The sequence below is a fragment of the Lathyrus oleraceus genome, chromosome 5, assembly GCF_024323335.1.
Source record: "Lathyrus oleraceus cultivar Zhongwan6 chromosome 5, CAAS_Psat_ZW6_1.0, whole genome shotgun sequence".
Lineage (NCBI taxonomy): Eukaryota > Viridiplantae > Streptophyta > Magnoliopsida > Fabales > Fabaceae > Lathyrus > Lathyrus oleraceus.
In genome coordinates this window covers 595,490,155-595,509,541 of record NC_066583.1, presented here as the reverse complement: position 1 = coordinate 595,509,541, position 19,387 = coordinate 595,490,155, and the positions used below count along the sequence as shown (strand labels likewise).

The 19,387-nt window shown below is 38.0% G+C and overlaps 1 long non-coding RNA gene across 1 annotated transcript; it reads right to left on the bottom strand.

Moving 5' to 3' along the window:
• Positions 1-16,447: 16,447 nt before the first annotated feature.
• Positions 16,448-18,166, bottom strand: LOC127086810 (uncharacterized). Its single transcript, XR_007789646.1, has 2 exons — positions 17,612-18,166; positions 16,448-17,451 (listed from the first exon to the last, which is right to left on the bottom strand). It is a non-coding gene; the product is annotated as an uncharacterized LOC127086810 (long non-coding RNA).
• Positions 18,167-19,387: the final 1,221 nt, after the last annotated feature.

Here is a 19,387-nt window from a genome sequence, read left to right as displayed (position 1 = left end):
TTCTCTTGAAGAACAAACTAAGTTTTATGCTGAAGTATAGCAGAACACCACTCTGCCTAATCTTCAGTAGCTGCTGTCAATGATGAATGTCACAACATCCAGTTTGACATTCAGTCAGTAGGCCTTATGCCAGGTCTGGTTCTTCCTTGATAACCAGACTGCAAATGAATACTAAGTTCTAACAGAACTTCTGTTCCTTAGTATCTGTTGACAGGTATGAATGTCACAGCATTCAATAATCCTGTGTTAGCTAGTCCTGCAGTAACTACAATGTAGTCACATATACATGTCATGACATCAGTCAAGACATTAGTGTTTTACCATATAATGCAGCCAATTAAACACCTACAGAGACATATTCTGAAGTTGAGTTCTGTCCGAAGCCATGTCTGATACTGCTTCATGAAAGCCTCAGCCAAATCCCTCCAGCAGCGGATGTGGGCTCTGTCCAGCCTCATATACCATTCCAGGGATGCCCCAGCTAGGCTATCCTGGAAGAAGTACATAAGCAACTTTTCATCGTCAGAGTATGCAACCATTTTACGGGAATAGGCTTGCACATGGGTTTTCGGGCAAGAGTTGCCACTGTATTTGTCAAATATCGGGACCTTGAATTTCGGTGGCACCCTTACGCCTGGGACCAATCCCAAGTCAGCAACATCTACTCCCAGAGGATTCTGTCCTTCCACTGCCTTCAACCTTTCTTCTAGTCTCCGAAACATAGGGTCTATACCATGACTCATATCAAAGTCCTCCTGAAGCAAGGGGAACTTATCCTCCTGGTCATCATGGACGGGTTGTTGACCGGAGGTGACATGTAGGATTGGGGTAGGCCCCGGTCCACTGGGTCCGTTAACCTCTCCAGCTGGAGGATCAGTCAACGTCTCTGGTTGAGTAGTGGCGGGATTCCTCTGCATCATCTGCCTGAGCTCTTGCTGTCCTTGAGCCACCCCCTGAACTACATCCATAAACTGGTTCATGCGGATCTTCATCTCGGCGAACTCTGCTTGTAGGCTTTCCATTGCTCTCTGGTGGTTTCTGTAGGTACCGTATCGATGAATGCCTGAGTCAGCTATCCTGCTAGTGGAACACCAAACAAACTGAGAACACTACGGCAGTACCTGTTATGCAAGACATGCTAATGAATATGCAAATGCAATGACATGTTCATCAATTCCAAAGGTATTCTACCCTCTTGATTCCAGTCTCTCATCAGATAAAATATCCCTTTTGAAAAGTACCAGAAAAACCCCGACTAGAATCAAGAAGAAGATATAAACCCCACAGAAATGGATAAACATGTGTGAATGATATGAATGCGAATGATGTGATGCAATGCAGTGACATGCAAATCAAGGTTGCTGTATCTGCTTGAATATTTGTTGGGTTGCACTGTCTGAAGAGAAACCCACTGAAGAATGTACTACGAGATCAAAACTTTGCTCCAGAAAACAGGGTTGGTTGTATATCACGAGGCACAGGATCAGAACTTCAGCATGAATTCGGAACCGGGAACCATAGAACACAGTCATCGACTTAGAACCCATACTTCAGAACCAACGGTCACCAACAAGAACCAAACCAAAGTCACCAACAGGACACGGTCACCAACAGAACAAGTCACCATCAGTACCTGTAAATGATTCATTCCCACCCCACTCACGGGTGTAATCTAGGCCAGGGTAAGGTCAAGAGAAACGTAGGATAAACAATCCTTTCAAGAATATCATCATATGCATACCAGGTGTATGCAACGATAATACCCCATCAGAATCTGAATTGCTCGTGATACCATGTTCCGCTAAGTGGCGTCATACCACTCGCTTCCCATGAATCACTCTATTCCTAGGTGTCCTAAAGTTCGCTCATAGCCTGTGTATTGGGCCTTTTACCTCTTGTGACTCCCACCCGACAGCAAAACAAAAACACAAATAGCACAGTATGCATGAAACAGTAAAGCGCACATAGGATGCAATGCAAGCAGATACGTATGCAAAGCAAAAAATAAACAACCCATAATAGACAATAAACAAACAAACACTAGGAAAGGCCCACTAGGGAAAATAAGTCCCTAGCAGAGTCGCCAGTTGTCGCAACCTGAAAAAGGAGATGTGAAAAAAACAACCGGCGAAAAAGAAATGATAGAAGAGTCGCCACCGTGCGTTATTTATCCCAAAGGAGGGAAAGGAAACGCTCGAAGTAAACCTGGGAGAAAGGAAAGGAAAAGACGAGGTCTCGCAACCAAATCTTGGGTTCGGGAGCCGATTATGCGACGGGAAGGTATTAGCACCCCTACGCATCCGTAGTACTCTACGGGATCCACTTTTGTTGTTCTTGTCTAAAGGGTGTAGGTTTATCTAATGTACTATTTACTAAAATAGGGGGTCAAAAGAAAATGACTCGCACGAATATCGCATCCACTGCATACGCATCTCATCTGGATATGAGAATTAGAGTCTTCGTAGAAGGGCTACCTAGGGGTTAAAGAGGAGTGTGCTCGCTAAGACATCGCGTCTTATGCCTACGTATCTCATCTGGAATGAGAATCAGAGCAAGCCGTAGTTCGGCTGCCTACGGGTTAAGGGTTGTGTTTTTGGGTGAACGACGTTACTACGCAATCTACCGGATGCTCGACCTTTGGAGACTTACTCGCCTGTAGTAGAAGGAGTTAATATGTTCTTAGGAGAAGAAAAATCAATGAGTTGGTTTGTGTTTTAGGAATGCTCATGCAAAAAAGGAAGTCCTAGACGATGGAACAGTGCTACCTTAATTGACATGCAAACGAGAGACTGTACGAAGCCGAGAAATCTTATGGGGAAACGATCACACCATACAAAACATGTATCTTAAAGTAAACGCGCCAACAGGGAGGCTCAAACATACATAGGTAGGGCTTTAGTCAAGAGGGGTCATATCAACCTCGACAAACAAGCCATGGAATAGGTAATCAAATGGGCTCTTAACCACTGACATTGAACGTCAGGGTGAGCAGATCAAAAGGGTAATGAGGATAAGACCTCATAGCTCTTAACCCTGGACAGGGTGAGCTCATGACAAAAAGTGGGGATTCAGAAAGGTGGAACCCTCTCCACTGACTGACCGGACAAAAGATCTTGGGCTTTTGTTCTGAAGCATCAGCATGTAGTGCGAGCATAAAGAACGACACACTGAATAACGGGGGATTGATTACTAATCCCTTTTATCCGTCAATTGCCTCTTCGTGGAGGTCTTTAGCACTGGTGCCTCCTTTTGGAGGTCTTTGGGCACAAAAGTAAACAAACAAAAGAAAACATTTCCTCCTATCGAGGTCTTCCAACTAAGAAAGCGGTAAAATGCGGGAAAGATAAAGGATCAAGAGATCTACCACACGGATGAAAATCCGAAGTAATAACAACTAAAGAAGCAAGAAACCCAGAGATCTCTCGAGCTGGCACCATCAAAGAATGCAAGTCAATACAGGTAATCGGAATAAATTTCCAAATGGTATCCCACAAATAAAGTGGAATGCCAAGCAAGCTATCCTTTCAGGAGTCATGTGAGCCCTCACAAAAAAAACTCAACAAACAGGTTAGAGTGACAAGATGGGATGCAATCAAGAGTTGCCCCAAATCAAAATGTAACCACATGAATCATGCCATTAAAATTCACAAAAAGAGCTCACAAAAAGCAACCAAGTGTAGGAGGCTTAAATCTCTTATCAAACAAATGCATTAAAAGGGTATCAAAAATTTCAGGTTGAAAGTATAAAGTAGTGGAAATAGGGCAAACCTGATTGGAGAGATCGAATGAAATTGAATTGTCCGGTTGGGTTTGCAAAGCAATCTGAGGGTTTATATGAGATGGAATTGGCTCTTTGCAGATGAGTTCCTTTCAGTCTCTGGAGGTTGCTCTGAACTCTGTTAGCTCTTCTCTCATTATCTTTTTCCCAGGGTTTTTTCGGGAGATGGAAGTCTAGAATTTATAACCTGATTTTTGTGACTTTGTGGGCTCAAAAGAGAGAGGTCCAAGTCCAAGATTTTTCTGTTATATTTGATTTATTTATTTATTTATTTTTTCGTTTTTTTTTTCGTTTTTTTTTTCAAAACGCGTGGGCTTCGCCTAGCGAGCATGACAGTTCAAGAAATTCCTCTGAGCGTAGGTGATTTTGGTGGCTTTCCTTGGGACTCGTTAGGCGACCCATTCTGCTCGCCTAGCGAGCATGACAGCTCATGAACAAACTTTTGCTCCTTCAAGATTAACGTTTTGACTGATGAATAGACCCCATTTGAACATGTTGGAGGTATCTCAAGTCATTCCCTTGTGTTGACTGATCACCCAGATAGGACCCACAAAGTGTCTTGGATGATATTCAAGCTTCTTGGATCTAATTCTGATTGACATGATGAAATGCAATATGAAATGTTAAATGACCTAAAAATGAATGCATGAATGAGGGGGGCAAATTTTGAGGTATTACAAGTTGTTAGTTCTTTTTGTCTTTTGAAATTTAAGTCAATATGATTATGTTTATTTACAAGTTTGATTAAATAAAAAAAGTTCAAAATTCAATGGCATAAGACCAAAGTTTCTAATCATTAAAGCATGTCTAAGTTTGAAATCATAAGCAAAGAAAGTTTTTGAAAATAGGGAGAAGTGTTTTTGAAATTTAAGAAGCGGGAGGAGATGAAGAGGTTATCCTAAGCACAAATTTAAAAGTTAAGGGTTGAAAAGATCTGACCAATGGGATGCAATCCAACAGACAAGAATATCGTATACAAACCATTTTCCTTTGGACTTTGATCAAGCAATAAGCAATAAGCAATGAGAAATATCCAGACATCATGAAGATCAAGGCATCTAATAAAGATAGCCACATCCAAGCAAGCATTTCAATAGCTAGCTGTCTTTATATGTCTTCGAATGTATCAGATGAAATATTCCTTGATTAACTCAGAAAAAACATCAAACATATACAATAATAACAAAATAATAATTAAGCACAAAGATAGAGTAGCAGATGAAATCAATGGCACTCAAAGGTCTTGCATCAGATGAAGGCACAATTCAAGATAACTTAGTCTCAAATGTTGGCATTATCCAAGTCCTTTATCATAGGGAATGTTGCATAATTCTAAGTCCAAAAGTTCATATCAAGTCCAACAATCCACCAAATGTTTTTTAGGGATTTTGTTGTTATTATGTGTTTTAAGGTCCTAAGACCACAAACAAAGACAAAGACAAACAAACAAATATATACAAACACAAGATAAGGCTCAAATGAGCAAAGTGAAAAGGACTTGAAACATAAACAAGTTACATGAAATGTAAATGGCAATGAATAATAAAGGTACTGAAATTTAAATTGCATAAAGTAAAGGACTTAAAATTAAAGCAACATTAATAAGAGTTAGTCAAAGGTTAGTCAAATGTTAGTGGTGAATTTTAATTGATTACGTCATTCTTTGGAGAACATTAAACCATTCATTCACAAGTATGAATCCTTAAACCAAGACATCTTTCATGAGAAGGGCTCCAACTTGGATAATTCAACAAGTATGCCACTAGCTATCATGAAAGGAAAAAAGGTCAATTTTCCACACAATACCATGAAGAATGGGAGACTTACAATCTCACTTACTAGAATGCTATGCCTTGATCAAATTTAGCTCTATGTTAAGCAATCGTAATTGGACTTATGTAGAAGTCACAACTATTTGAGGCCAAGCAAGAAAAATATAGGTGTTAATGTATGTTAGAGACTTGGTACAAAGAACCAAACTCCTAAAACATACCACACACCAAAATAAAATAGGGAGGACCTATCTCAATCATACTTGTATTGATTCATCTGACACAAGGTCATTGATGAATCAATTAGCCTTTAAACATTAGATATTTCATTGGTCAAATGAGGGAATGAGGAAGAATAGGGATGAAAATGAAGAGGGAGGGGGGATAGAAACACAAATTGATCATGAGAGGAATTTCATCTGATCAAAATTATCCATTCATTTTGGGATATGGAATATACATTTCATCAATCCCCTAAATATAATGGTTTTGATCCAACAAAATTCAAATCAACCATGACTAAGGCCAAACAGAAAGTCAAACATTACAAGACCATAAAATGGCTCAACAATATTATTAAACATTTAATCAATTAAAAATCACATTTAAAATGGATTAAAATGCATTTTTATTTGGACAAAACCTCAAATCCCTTCAAAACACGAAATAAATGGCCAAGGGATTTATCCTAGGTCAAACAAGGTCAAAGGATCTTAGACAACAAATTTCATGATTTTTAGAAAGTCAGAAGTATTTTTAAACAATTAAAAATATGCACAAAAACATTTAATTCGTGAAAAATACCAAAATTAATCCAAAAAAATAATTTTAATTCAGAATATGAAAGAGAAAAATATTTAAAGATTTTTGGTGAAAGTCTCATATTTTTTGGATTAAAAATGGATTTATTATGAATTAAATCAAATAAGGCAAATAAATGAAAAATCAGAAAATATCAAAAATCAAGGGCCATCAGATCTCCCTCATTAATTGAGGTGGCAGATCTGATGGTCAAGCGTGCGTTATCCACCATAGACCCTAGTCAAGGCATTACACGCGTGGTAATAAAAACGAAAGGCCATGATTAAAATATTTCAAAGGGATCTTATGGTTTAGAAGATGCCAATGCACCACCGCCCAAGCTCTGGTCATCTTCTCCGATGGACCTCACCAGACTGGTCCATCACATACCACCACAAAAATGAAAAGTGAGGATATGGTTTTAAAGGAAAAATGCTCAAGAGCACGAATCTGACCTCCATTTCTTCCAATTCCAAGTATATTGAAAGATACATGGATTTGAAATTTGAGGTTCATGATCTGAGTTACTTCGATTTGACCTCAAAGCAACGCAATCTTGTTGCCTATATTGGTAGGACTTCAGCCAACCAAAAGTCAAAGAGAATGGTGAAGAATTAAAAGAGAATTGAAGGCTCAAAGTTTCTGAAAGATCACCTTCGTGTAGCTTCAAATTGGCTTGATCTCGATCTGAATTTGCTTGATTCTTCCTCCTCTTGCATGTAGTGACCAATTGAGATGAAAAAGGAAATAAATCCTTGGAGTTTGAACCTCAAAACAGAAGGTGAAACTCAAACTCGATTTCTAAGAAATCCTTAAGGTATTCTATGGTGTGAGGTTTTGAGATCTCTTGGCAAAGCTTGGGCAAGGTGTGTGTCATTTCTGAGGTAATGAGCTTGTTTAAATAGGCAATGGGATTCCTTTTTGCACCCTTTGAAAATTTTCCAAAATTAGCTAGTTGGCGCATGGATGCATGGGTAATGATTTGGGCCCAATTCATGATGCAATTACATTCCAATTCGTGCACAACTGACCCTGCAGCAATAATATGTAAGCATGTAAAAGTAAATGGATAATTGAATTCAAATTTTGCCAAAACAAACCTATGGAAGGAACCATACGCAAGTCCCTCAATCTTGGTCCAAATGAGGCGATCTTGGACTTTTTGGAAAGGTGGCATCAAGGGGAACAAATTTCATGTTGAAAACTTTTACATTTGGAGCTTGGATCATAATGAACTTTAAGGTGGAAGTTTGAGAAATCAAACATATTTGAAACTTTTCTAAGTACCAAGTCAAATGACCACTTCTTCCACCTTGAATAACTTTTGCTATGAGCTTCAAATGGAAACAGTTCCTTCATAAAAGTTGTAGATATTTCATCCCTCTTAAATTTGGTCACAAATTTGACCTCATTTGGATTTGTCATGAGGGATTTATGCATTTTAGAAGTTAAGGAAAATTGCTTGTTCAATGGTAATGCCCCAAAATGACCTATAATGTTTCCTATTGGAACATGCCCTTACAAGTTGAATTTTAAGTTTCTCAAAGAATCAAGGTTGGAGAGGAAATCTTGAAATTGATCATGGAACTTGGATGACCTTAATCTCATAAAAATTGAGCAAGTTATGGTCCTTGGAAGTTGACCTCCTAACTAGGGCACAAACAAAACGACCTATAATGTTTCACCAGAAAAAAATGACTTTCCAAGAAAAACTAGCTATTGATGTAAACATGAAAGTTGTTTGTAATTTCATAAGGAGTAAAGTTTCTCTTGGAATCATTTTCATATTACAGAAATTGTAGGATATATGGTCTAGGGAACCCCAGTTTTGACCGATTGACTTTCTCTAGTCAACCACCTTGAACTAACTTGAAAAATTGAAGTTATCTTGATGTTTGGGACTCATGGAGGATCATATATGTATAAGCTGATGTATGATGAAGTATCCCATGAAATATTTGATCAAATGTTGAAGAAACGTATTAAGGAAGTCACACAAGATACCTAGATGAATTAGGGCTTCCAAGGCAAACAAACTTCAAACTCTTGATGAATTCTTGATCAAAATGATAAATGAAAATATTGGGGATACATATATGATATTTAGAACCAATGTGAACCATATCTTGATTGATCACCTTGTATTGAGGGTCTCAAACACTAGATATGAGCTTGATGAGGCATAAGTGGACAAACACACACTACCTACAAAAGGAACGAAGTTATTCATTGACATATTTTTGGTATTTTGGTTTGTAAACAAAGAAAAACAAAGTATTATACAATCAAATGTTCTTGGTGATCTCTCCTAAAGCAAACCCAGTGAATGAGGGGTAAGGAGGATGCCAAGGTGTGATCCCAAAGCCAATGCAAATGATGAGATAGCATGAGAGATCCTAGGGTCAAAATTGGGCTCTTACACCCTTCAGAGCATCACCTACCTTCCTCCTCTTGAACTATTCCTCTTGGTCTTTCTCCATCGCTTGGGATGTCATGATTCTTTTCTGGTTAAGATTAAGCTTCAAATCTTCCTTCTCCCTCGTAAGCCTACCAAGATTAGATCGGAGATCAACATTCTATTTCTCTAAGCTCTTGATAGTATTCTTAAGAACATTCTCCTCAGGAATAACAACAACAAATGTCTTAGGTGCCTTAAAATTCATGGAAGGTTCCTATGGATACGAGAGCTTGATATTCTTAGATCTAAATCTTACCCACTATGTATATGACTATACTAAGATGCAGTTTTATTTTCCTAATTCCTTCATCCCTATATGGTGAACTTTTCCCCAAGCATGGCATATCCTTTTTTCATCACATCTGCATCCTCAACCCTTTCATCTAAAAGAAACTCCTCTAACACCTTATCCTCGGGATTTTCCTTCAACTGAACCCAACTGACGAAGTGAAAGAACAGGGTTATAATTGATGACTCCACCTCTGGCACTAAGAAGAGGAACATTTTGGAAATCTCCACAACTGTAAATAAGCCTAACCCTATCATAGTCACGGCAATACCAAACAACCTCCTCAGCATCAAAAGACATCAACCTCTAAAACCACTTCAAAGCTCCAATGTTGTCTGTGAATGGTCCTCTTCTCAGAAAGTGAGTCAAAATCCACTTGTAAAGGAGAGGAATGCAACAATTGATCGTCCCACCTCTTTTCTGGTTTCTCCAATGGAAAGAAAAGAATACATCACCTAAGAGAGTAGGCATCATATTTTTGGAGATGAAAATAGTAACAACGGTTCTGTCGACGAACCCCTCAATATTTGGAAAGAGTACCAACCCATAAATAAGGAGAGCTAAAATAGCATAGAAGGCATCCCAACTTCCAATACTATCAAACAAAGTGGCCTTCTCAAAAAGAAATTTCGAAATAAAACCTCTGACGTTTCCCTTTGTACGAAGATTAGATTCTTCTCAAGATGAAGAGCTTGAGAAACTAAAGCAACCTCTGGAAACCCCACATAACCCATGTAAGGAACTTGATCTCTAACTAGACTATGGACAATATGATCAAACTCTTCTAGAGTAGGAGCTAGAAGAAAATCCTGGAACATGATACAATGCAGCGTGGGATCATAGAACTGACCAAAGGTAAGGATCAATCTCGGATCTACGTTGGTCGTCAGGACACCCAACAGATTACCATAGGCCCTCTTGAAGACATCTCTCTGTTCGCCCACCAACAGAGAACCAAGCTTCTTACGCTCACAAAAAGTAGGTTTGATGGGCTGAATTGATTTTACCTTGAATAAGGGTTTATGAAAGAGTTTGTAGTTAGATTGCAATGCTGATTGTTTTAAGCTCATATGTTCATACCATGATGGGAAATGAGATTTGGATCTTTGCTTTATGATTTTAGGTCAAGTTCATGGGTGAATCAAATGCATTGAAAGTTGAAAAACCATGACCAACCCAAGTGCTTGTAACATTGGTTGGATGGATGTTCAAATGATGGATTTTGATTGTAATGGACATGAATTGATGTTGAAATAATGGTGGGGTGATTGGATGATCAAAATGAGGCAAGGTCAATGATCAATGGATGCCCAAATTAGGGTTTCTTGAGCCACAAGTTTCATCAAGAACCAATGTCAAACCACTAGGGTTTGGTGATGCAAGGATCATATTGAGATGTTTTAAAGGTGTGGGGCATGAATACACTTTGGATTTGAGGGGTCCTAAATTACATGGTCAAGATCCATGGGGAATCATGACTTGTACAAGCCAAGGAGGGTCAAAATCTAGGGTTAGGTTCCATGGGTGACTAGATGAATCTTGAGGAATCTTCAAAGGGGACTCACCATCCAAATTGGGTTTGGAGAGTGAGTGAGATGACTTAAGTGACCCTCCAAGCTTTGTTGGATGCTTGAGGATGAAATTAGGGCTAAGGTGGCTTGGGCATACCTCAACATGACCAGAGGATCTTGAAGCTTCACAAATGAATCTTGTGCCTTGAGTTTATGGACTCTTGTGTATCATTAAGTATATGTGCATATGAGATGACATGTATGGGATGTATGCTCATGAATTAAGGTTTAAGAAGGTGATGTGGGGTAGGGTAAATTTGAGGGTATGACAGGGGTTAACCATAGAGGTATGTCTCTAAGAAAGGATGAGGGTTAACCATAAAGGTGTGTCACAAAGGAGAAGGATAAAGGGTTAACCATAGAGGTGTATCCCTAAATAATGTTGATCAAGAGATCAAAGTAACCAATAATTTGTGAATCGAAAAATAAAAGAGATAAAGAGGGAGAGAGAGAGAGAGAGAGAGAGAGAGAGAGTACACAAGGATTTGTTTAGGTAGTTCCCCAATCGACCTCGCTATGGATACGTCTGCCCTCAATTCGAATTCGAATTGAGATATTAATATAATAAATCTTACTTTGAAAATGTATGTATATAAGATATGAGAAATCAAATCCCACAAACCCTAAGTTTGTTCTTGACTCTAGCACCTCCAAAAACCTTGATCAAAGATTGATCAAGTTACCAATGATGCCGCTTCAATTCACCTATTGTTTCTACTTCCTTGCACGACCTCATTGTCTCAAAGATTTCACCTGAATGAATTAATCCCAAGCATACACTTGTTGAACCCAAGATTTATTAACACGGTCCACTATTTCATGTTATTCCCTTGCCGACGCACATAGTCTCAAGGCTTTCACTCGATCAGATCCGAATTGCACAATCTTGTCCAAAACCTTCAAATCCTAAAGATCTTGAAGGAAAACCCTACCTTGATTTTCTTATTTGAATCCCTCAAAGATCACAACCCAATATTCTCGGTACACAAATCTAATTGGACGTTATCATTCCTAATCTAGATGACACCCAATCAAAAAATGATTATGTATAGTTTAATTGCGTGTATGCATATATTGAATTGAAGATGATGAGATGCTTTGAAATACTGGATTCATGTAGGTTTTACTCACTCTAGAAACCTTTCTAGAGAATGATGCATGTATCTATTGGTGTAAGCCCTAGAGGCCAATACTTTTGGTACTTGTATCAAATTATTTATTAATAATAAAAGACTTTTTCTTTATTACGTTTGTTTAACAAAGTCCCTAGAATAGCTAGTCCGTTTAATGTATCAAGTGTGACTTGATCATGAGATCACATTAAACATAAGGACACTATTCTTAAAGTATCTGTAGTCGAGCTTTATTGTGAATTGGGATAACATTAAAGCATTAAGACTATTATGTATATAGACTGATGATCACATCTCATAGATCATGGATAAGGAGTTATCAAGTCTTAAACATAGGTATGAATGTTAAGAGTAATATTTATACTGGATTGACCCGCTATGAGAATACTATATAGAAAGTTATGCAAAGTGTCATAAGTTATTATCATGGTGATAATGGTGTATACCACCCTTCGACCTGAAACCACTATGGACCCTAGATATAGAGTCGAGTGCTTTATTGCTGATCAAACATTGTCCGTAACTGGATAACCATAAAGACAGTTGATGGGTACTCCACGAAGCATGTTGAGGGACATGAGTTACCTAGATGGAATTTGCCCATCCTGCGTAACAGGATAAATGTCTATGGGCCCAATATTGAACTGGACAAGGATGACACGGTCTATACCTTGTGTTCAATATAGACATGAGGGCAAGAGGGTAATTATACACATAAGTATTATCACAGAAGGATTTGTCAGATCACATGACATTTTCGTGTCTTGGTAGCAGTGATGTGTTGATAGATACCCCTCACTGTTTATTATGTTAAATATGTGATTTAATATAATTGCCAATGCCGCGAAAACCTACAGGGTCACACACAAAGGACGGATTGATGAGAGATAGAGTAACTAAGGAACACCGTAAGGTACGACGCACTTAAGTGAATTGTAGAACATCGTAAGGTTCGTTGTACTTAAGTAGAATACGAAATATGGTAAGGTACCAGACGCTTAAGTGAATTTGGCATATTATAAGATATGGGCCAAATACACTTAAGTGGGCTTTTTAGCTTGAAGCCCACACAAGTGGTTCTATAAATAGAACCCTTGTACATAAGCATTAATTGCGGTTGCATTTTCGTTGTCTCTCTCTCTCTCTCACTCACTCAAAGACTTCATTCGTAGCAGCTAGCACTGAGATTGAAGGAATCCGTTCGCGTGGACTGAGTAGAGGCAATGTCATCGTTCAACGTTCGTGATCGCTCCATAGATCTGCATCAAAGGTCTCAATCGTCACAAGATGTAACTATTCTATCACTGATCATGCCCATTCGTAAGGATCACTAAAGGAGAAAATTACAAATTCCGCTGCATTTTGGATCGCCCTTCTCCTTCAGTATCAAGTATATATATATATATATATATATATATATATATATATATATATATATAATATATATATATATATATATATATATATGTATATATATATATATATATATATAGAGAGAGAGAGAGAGAGATGGATGGATAGATATGCAATACTCATAAGAAACAAAAGGAATGCAAAAAAAATGAAAACAAATTCAATTTTTAAAAAAATTTAATCAATAGGTCGACCTATACGAGTCATGTGTCGACCTATTCAAGAGATGTGTCAACCTGTTGGAAGCATGCGTCGACCTATAAAGTTAAGTGTTACCTATAGGTCGACCTGAAGACTCGACACATGAGACAAAGGCTGCAGACTTTAATACTGCAGTGTACGTGTCGACCTGTTCCATCTATGTGTCGACCTGAGGTTTTAAAAAGTCATCTCTAGGTCGACCTGTAGTCGTATGTGTAGACCTATAATGATATTTTTTCACTTAAAACCAAGTTTCTCATGCTCAACACACTATTTTGATGCATAAATATTTTCCAAACCATTTCCAACAATGTTGACATGCTTCCTAATGCAAGAATGCTAAAATGCACAACTAGACTTGGATGATACCGTCCAATGTACGTAAGCGTTATTTCCTAGTTTTGACATCATGCAAAACATATCTAAACAGAAGAATGTACTCACATCTGACCCGTTAGAAGTCAGAAACGCCAACTATATGGAGCCTGTGACGATCAATATGGTCAAAATTACTGAGGATTTTGACATGGCAGAATTCAAGGATAGTAAAAATCAAATTGAAGTTGTGTACCTAAAGGCTAGAGAAGGGTTTGTGGAATTCCTCCACATGTGCAAAGCTGAAGATTCAGAGGTGATGTTGTATCCTCGATGCAGTGCTCTATTTGATAAGAAAGTTGTAAAGAAAGTCGAGAGTGCTCAGTAGGAAAAAAGAAGGATAATTGGAGGAAGAATAGTCCCCAATTTTATTTCAATAAGAGAGGGGTTCCCCAAAAGAAGGATCAGGTCTCTGCTCATCATAAATCTAGACCTAATACTTATGTACCTACGTCTAAGGATCCCCAACGAAGGTGGACAAAAACTGCTAGAAAGGAGCAGGCTGGAAATCCTAAATGGAGAAACTTTGAGATGGGTTGAGGATCCTCGTTGACTTATCGAGAGAACTTCCAGATGTCAGAAAGGCGCTCATGTGGGCCTAGTAATTACAAAGGCAAAAACCTTAGGTCAAGGACACAATGGAGAAGTTTCCAGAGAAAGAAGAAAGTTGAGAGGGAGGCGGAAAAATCAAGCAACAATAAACAACATCAAAGTTAAACAAATGAACATGTGAAGAAACCAGTAGGGAGGAAATTGTTTTCTTCTAAGACAAGTCAGTCGAAGGAAAGGGTGAAAGAGGGGGTATCGTCGAAGAAGGATGAATTAGTAACAAACAATTTCGAATTTGGGTCAAAAGATGATTTTGACGTGTTATGCAACGTGGTCTCCGTACTTCCTAGGGAGTATGATTGCGTGACAGAGGTTGATGAGCCTAAAGGTTGTGAGGAAGAGGAGATGACGAGACACAAGCCAGTATATTACTTCGTGATGAACAACAGTTGTATAGAGGAACATAACACATTTTTTGAGAGGCCCCATGAGGAGATGAAAAGTCATTTGACGCCCCTTTTTATAAGGGCAACGGTGGAAAATGCGACAGTGAACAAGATTCTGGTGGATGGTGGGGCAATTGTGAATTTGATGCCCCGCTTCTTGTTGGAAAAAAATGGGAAGTTTGATACACACTTAAGGACCTATAACATCGTGCTTTCAAACTACGAGGGAAAGATACATCAAATTATAGGATTTATTCAAGTTGATGTAACATTGGGATATATAACTCGACCCACAGTTTTCATGGTCATAACATTGAGGGTTGACTACAATTTGATCCTTGGTCGATAATGGATACATGGGGTGGGAGCAGTGCCTTAGTCGTTGCATCAAAAGATAACAATCTGGCGAGATGATGGGATTGTCGAGAATTTTAAAGTTGACCAAGGATACTACATGGAAGAGGTGAACCATGTAGACAAAAGAAATTTTGATAAGAATTTAGCCAATATTGCGCCTTGCACACCAGCAGGGTTAGCTTACATGCCTCTAGACGAGGCATTTTCTTCTTTGAAGCTACACCCAACTCATATATTCACATGGGTGAGAGATTTTATGATCCAGATACAATCCAACCAATTATCTAGGGCGGTGAATTTGATGATGATGTCTGAATTCGACGCATTGAAGCAGATTTCGGCTTACCTAGCTGAGAATAGATTAAAAGCGTCTTTAGGAGCCGAAATACCACATATGGTTGTCGAAGCCAATGAGATACAAGTGTTCGACGTAAGTCAAAGGATCAATGTTGGACCTTGTCATACCCCAAAATTTGCCCTCCTTTTCGCTCTTTTCGTCTGACCGTAACTTGATATTCATCTAACCTCATTCATACTCATTCATGTGCATTCATTCACTCATGATTAACATCAGCTCATAGGCGTCACGGATTCAGGGTTTGTGATTGATAAAATCAGATTTGGATTGAAGTTTATGGCATTGCACATCATATGGTTTGAAATCCTGATTCATGGCTTATTCGAGGATCTTGTGTACAAACGGTTGTTTGGTCGATGTTCACCTGAATTGATTCATGGCATTGACATAATTCGCTTGGTTTAGGATATTATGATCCATATTCGTTTGTCCATGAGAAAGTACGTATTTTGTCTGTGTTGACTTTTTGGTCATCCAGTTGACCAAAGTCAACCATCAACCTCTAAATCCTTAATCACGTTATCTATAGTCATTTCATCGATTTCGATTTAATTCAGGAAGTTTGGGTGGATTTTAAGAGGTTCAAATTGAATTTTAATTCAAAGCTTGGTCCTTGAGATTCAAATCGACTTTTGAGAATTATTTTGATTTCATAACCATTTCATCATTTTCTTTAGCCGATTAAATTTTAAAAAACCTTATTTTAATTGCAAATTAATTTTGACATTTCTTTTGTTATTAAAATTGCTTGATTTCATTAAGTGAACCATTTTGATATCCAAGTTCATGTCCAATTTTCGCAAAAACCATTTAGAAAATCCAATTCCATTCATTAACCAAGTTTTAATCTACATTAAATCCATTTTTAATCCATACTAACATCCAATTTTTAAATCCAATCTAATCCAATAAACCATATCCATTTTCATTTTATCCAGTTAACCCATTAACCAAACCATTCAAATCCAATTTCATTCAATTAATCCATTAATCCATATCCTCATATTAATTCATGTCCAAACCATAAAGCCCAAAACAGCATTTGAGATGCAATGCCAAAAGCAATAAAAATGCAGCAGGAAAGTACATGTGAAAACAATCCAAAGCTTCAATGCAAACAAAGCAACAAGCCAAGCGTAAGCTGCAAAGCCATGAAACGCGGCATGAAAGCGAAGTCAAGACAAACACACTTCCAAAAGCTGCTACAATTTAAGCCAAACGCATCACAGAAACGCCGAAACGGAAACCAAATGCAAACAAGCCATATGTGAAAGCGGCAGCTACAAACGCAAGTTGCAATATCCAAACGGCATCAGCTCAAAGCCAATTTCCGCCAGCATCCAAATAATACAACAGAAACGGCTTGTGCACCGTGAAGCTGAAAAGCTAACAGCAGCGTATCAAAACCAATCCAAACTCAAAGCTACTGCACAACCCTAACAACGGGAACTCCGGCATAAATAACCTGCATAACTTGAAAAGAACGGCAAAAAAATGAATAACAGAAAGATAATCCAACTAACTTTGCATTTCCTAACCGAATTCTGAGCCTATAAATCTAACATCACGCACTCATTCACGGCTCTCTTCATTTTTCTTCTTTCGTTCACCACAAAGGCTCATAACAGACTTCCACGCATACTCTCCCTCTAACATAGTTTCAGCAGAGCCAAGAAAACCTTCAACCTCACCTTCAATCTTCTTCTTGAACTCGTAGAAGAGATAACCGGCTTCGAGTATCTTCTCCGTAAATCCTTCTCTTCTCTCCCCATCCATCACCGTAAACTCCACTTCAACCTTCACACTATAACTCCACTTCAACCTTCGCATCGTCAACACTTCGATCTTCTCTTCATCAAATGCGATCAACCTTCATCACCGTGATGCTTCTCCACCGCGACAAACGACGACGGTGATTCTTCACCATCAACAAGCAACAACTCACCAGAACTACTCCAAGAAAGAGACGAAAGAGAAGATTAAAAAATGGAAATCGAAAAGAATAAATAACAGAACCAAGAATCCAGAGAAGGAGAAGAAGAGAGATAGAGTTGGAAAAGAAAAAGAAATAACAGAAGCATAAGAGGGAAGCGAAAAAACTCGACGATACCTTTTCGGAATTGATTCGCTTCCGCTCGTCATCTTTCGACTCGAGCATCGTCATTCTACGTTCCACTTCAAGCGGCGATGCATCGCTCCATTCCAATCATCGTCAACGATCAATTTTCATCGACAACGCATTTCCATTGAAGATTGACTCTCACTTTTCCTCGACGGTGGATTTTCGATTGAGATTGATTCTTGTTCTACGTCGACCACGCGTTACCGACTGAAGGTGATCCTTCTCCCTCATCGACGAAGCACCGACGTCAATGATGCGAGGTTAATGCGAGCGGCTTCAGCTGGTCCGTGAGGTCTCACAATCGCTCATTCCGGGGAAAGTTTGAAGGTACGCTCTGAAGCATTATTTTGAAACCAAATCGTGTTGGTGAGACTTGGGCCTTTGGCCCAAGTGATTCTGGCATGCGTGTACAAGCTTTTACCTAAAAGTAGAAGCTTAATTTGGATGCGTGTACAGTCTTAATTGGATATTACTGTTATAAGTAGAAGCTTAATTTGATAATTGTGTTAATTGTTTAGAATTGATTTCAATATTATGCTTTAATTAGGATAATTTTGGTTTAGAATCAATTTGAGATAATTAGTTTTAGAGTTTAAACTTAGTTAATATTAGGATTAATTTTTTAGAATTAAGATTAACATTAGTTTAGGACTTGTTAGATTTGAATTAATTTTAATCTTGATTTTGGTTTGTTAATTGTTTAATACTTTAGAATTGTTTTGGAATTTTAATGTGATTTGTGATAATTGTTTTAGAATTTAGTTCTTGATAATTGTTTTAGAATTTTTTTGATATTGTTTTAATCATAGAATTCCATTTGATTTTAATAATTTGATGATTGTTTTGACTTTTAGAATTTGACTTTGATATTGATATTGGATATTCTTCTATTTCGATCTAACTTCTAACCTTTAATTTCCACATTCTAACATCTAATTTCTCTAATTTTCACATCTAACTTTTAAATATCCGCATCTAACCTCTAACTTTTAATTTCTGCTCCTAACATTTTATTTTTTTGTCATTTATCTTATGCACTTACTTTTATTTTATTTTTGCTATATCATTGTACATTCTTCATTCATCTCATCTAAAAATGACTAAAAATGGATAAGACTTAAAAAATAAAAAAAGATAATTCTCAAACATGTAATGGACATTGGAATGGACTTAGAGATTGTTGTTAGGACCCAGACCTTGGACAAATATTCAACCCGAACATGGATGGAGCATTCAAGATCCAAGACAAATTGTAATCTTTTATGTGCTTTCTAGTTTAGGACACACTTGCACACACACGGCTTTCTCTTGGGCTACCTGACAATGAGACCATTTATTTCCTGCAATCCCTTGTACTTTACATGTACCCCCTCCCCTTTCTCATGTACGCATTTACTTGTTTTCTTTTATTGCTTGTTATCTAGCCCTTAGGCATTAGGAGCGCTCACCATTTCCCAATCGATAATCAAACCTTTGATCCAACGTCAAGCGGTCTTTTCAAATCAAATTCAATAAACAAACCCTTGATCCAACGTCAAGCGTTCTTTTCCAAATCAAATTCGAAAACACAATAAATGGAGATTAGGATCGTACGTCACGAGCCTTAAGCGATAAAGAAGGGATGAGACTGAAACTTTCCTACACTCATTCTGAATGCTTCGAACACAAGACGTTTGGCTTGGTAGTTTGAGGTATTCACCTTTATCCATAGTCTTTAGTGCAATCCGAAATCAATAACACTTTCTCCAAAACTTAAAAACAACT